This window comes from Oncorhynchus mykiss, chromosome Y, assembly GCF_013265735.2.
Source record: "Oncorhynchus mykiss isolate Arlee chromosome Y, USDA_OmykA_1.1, whole genome shotgun sequence".
NCBI classification, from domain to species: domain Eukaryota; kingdom Metazoa; phylum Chordata; class Actinopteri; order Salmoniformes; family Salmonidae; genus Oncorhynchus; species Oncorhynchus mykiss.
In genome coordinates this window covers 38,889,115-38,892,372 of record NC_048593.1, presented here as the reverse complement: position 1 = coordinate 38,892,372, position 3,258 = coordinate 38,889,115, and positions in this window count along the sequence as shown.

Here is a 3,258-nt window from a genome sequence, read left to right as displayed (position 1 = left end):
TTAAATTAAAAGGATCTCCAAGGTCAGGGCGTGACATTAATTTACAGTTGGAGAGAAATGTAGAGGAGCTGCAAGTAAACTAATGTCACGATCGTCGTAGAGAGGAGACCAAGGCGCAGCGTGATATGAATACATCTTCTATATTTAATGAAGAAAGAACACTAAATCAAACTTACAACACGTGACGCTATGTGTATATATAAACAATTCAGACACAGGCAACTAGACATAGACAATAACCCACAAAATAACCAAAGAGATGGTTCCCAATTAGAGACAACAATAAACAGCTGCCTCTAATTAAGAACCAATCTAGGCAACCATAGACATACATAAACACCTAGATAGTAAACGACCCCATAAACCTACAAAACCCCTAGACAGTACAAACACACATACATCACCCATGTCACACCCTGACCTAACCAAAACAATAAAGAAAACAAAGAATACTCAGGTCAGGGCGTGACAACTAACAACCTTCAGTGTGGAAGAGAGCAATTTAAATACACTTCAGTATAAGAGAAAGGAAAAATAATTGCCAGATAAAACGGATGATTTAAACAATGAGATAGTTTACTGGAAATCCCAACAAAGCACCTTCGGAAGAAACAAGTAGGGGCCTCTCCACCAGTGTTGCCAACTTAGCAACTTTGTCGCTATATTTTGTGAGTATTCAGACTCCTCTAGCGACACATTTTCAAAAAAAGAGACTAGCGACAAATCTAGCGACTTTTTCTGGTGTTATTGGAGACTTTTGGAGACTCTGACGTGAAAGCACGTATCGTTCTTACTCTTCTCAATGAGCAGCAGGTGCTGCCGTGGGCCCCACCCTGGGCCCCACCCCAAAGCACTTAAAGGCGTCCTTGCTCAGCTGTCCCTTCCAGCTGCAGTCAGAGCAGGAGATGTTCCCCCCTCCGCATCCAGACTGCAAATTAATTGCACATGTGGGAAGCCGCCGCTGGCTGATCCCGTCCTGGTTTACATTTTTTTTAGTATATTAGGGCCTGCCATCATTTTCTCACATTGCCATTGATAGTTTTTTCTATTGTCTTTTTTTGGTCCATTTAGAATGTTAATGTAGATTGTATACAAAAAAATGTATGGTTAAAAATGTTCATGTTTTACTGTGACTTGTTGTAGGCTCTAAGTGGACCATAAGGTTAAAAACCAAACCAAATTAAGAAAAATAAAAAATAAAATAAAAAACTAACTCCGTCAGTGTCTCTTTTGCCAGTCCCAAGTCCAGATAAAAGAGGGGAGGGTTGGGATTGTGACATAATTTTTTTTTAAAGAATCGACAGAAGAAAGTTCATTTGTAGTTCTAAACATATTTATTTAGGGTGTTTTTTACTCACTTTTTGTCTCTCCAAAGACGTTACTCCTCTCTCTTACAGCGTCCATCACAATTACATGCGCATGGCCAATTATGCAAATTAGGTGATGGCGTCATTTAGCTACTTTCATTACTGAAGAGTTGGCAAACACTGCTCTCCACACTAGTGGATGGTCGCGTGTTTAGTAATAACACGAGATGATGGACAGTGATGGAGCTGACCTGTGCTTTAGTGGTCAATAGTAACAAAGCACCTCAAGTAATAGATTGCGTTGTAAAAAATATGTCAGAGAATCAGATTGATAAGTTACCTAACATATCAACATGTCAAAATATTACACTGGAGGCAGGACAGATGTCATTGCAGCATATTCAAGAGAGGATGATGCATGAAAACGAGGTTACGCTCACCACTGACGGGACCAGTAAGCTGAGTCAGAAAAAAACAAAAACAGCAGGTTTTTGTTTTAAAGAATGCTCTAGGCTTCATTTAGGACAAGAGGTATATGGTTCTGCACATTAATTATTTATTTATTTAACTAGGCAAGTCAGTTAAGAACAAATTCTTATTTACAACAATGGCCTACCCCAGCCAAACCCAGACAACACTGGGCCAATTGTGCACTACCCTTTGGGACTCCCAATCACAGCTAGATATGATAAAGCCCGGACTTGAACCAGGGACTGTATTGATGTCTCTTGCACTGACATGCAGTGCCTGAGACCGGTGCGCCCCAGAGATAATAAGAAATTAATTGTAGACATCTCAGAACAAATGAGTCAGGATCATTCTTAAACTTCCAGCGTGTACGCATGTTGACCATTCCCACTTTGAAAACCTTAAATGGCTCAAAGTGGAAGAGAGTCTCTCAGATTAAATTGTCTCTGGTACGTAAAATTGTCCACAGTATGGTCCCCAGGTGCCTATGTAACTACTTTAACTTGGTACGGGATAACCATAACTATTCCACTAGATGGAGTGAAACTGACGTTGTTCCTTTAGATTTAAAAGTGGTATTTGGGAAATACACTTTTTTTTATACTCAGCAGCCATTCTTTGGAATAATCTTCCATATGTAGTTTCAAGTTCTTACTGAAAAAATGGTTAAATAGTAGCATGTCTCAAAAGCGAGTCGTAAGGTTATATAATACGTGGCTGGCATAGCATGTGGACTGAGTTTTGGTGCCTGTTGTTAATCATATTGTGATTGTCTTGTATATATTAGGTATTGATTGTTTTATATATTAAGGGCATGTGAGACAAGGGAGATAGATGTACCTGTCTACCGTTGTTTATTAGGAAAGGGAATTGTACTAATTATTTCATGTTATGAATCAAAACATTGTTGCTGACATTACAATTGCCGCTTAACCTTGTTGCATTACCTCTTTCCCTCTTCAAAAGGGCAATAATGGAAATAATATTTTAAGCTTTGTCGTGTTATCCTTGATGATTTTCTTAAATTATATGTGGAGGCGTCACTGGCTGGAGCGGAGCGCCCTTATGTTTTTTATTTTGTATTGTCTACTAAATTCAATCAATCAATCAACACAGGCATAATAAGATATATATAGCTAACTGTAAAGTAATGCGTGGCCATGATCCAAACGGTACGTCTGTAGCCTTCCATCCATCTCGAAAACTTGAAATAAATATTTTTTCTTGAATGTGATTTATACCTTTTAGTATGCAAATTATTTTCACTCCGTTGGGAGATCACCGCTCCACGTCGTTCATAGTCATCCCTGTCAGCTTCTACGTCCAAACAGCGCTCAGCCCATCAAAACACTTCTCAAACAAAACTTTCCCATGGAGTAAATTGACGGTCGATTACATCCTGAGTAGTCTAGATATAGGGCTTCACAACCATCCCAAAAATATATGCAATATGACATAGTCAGGGCACCTCGTTCATTCTAAG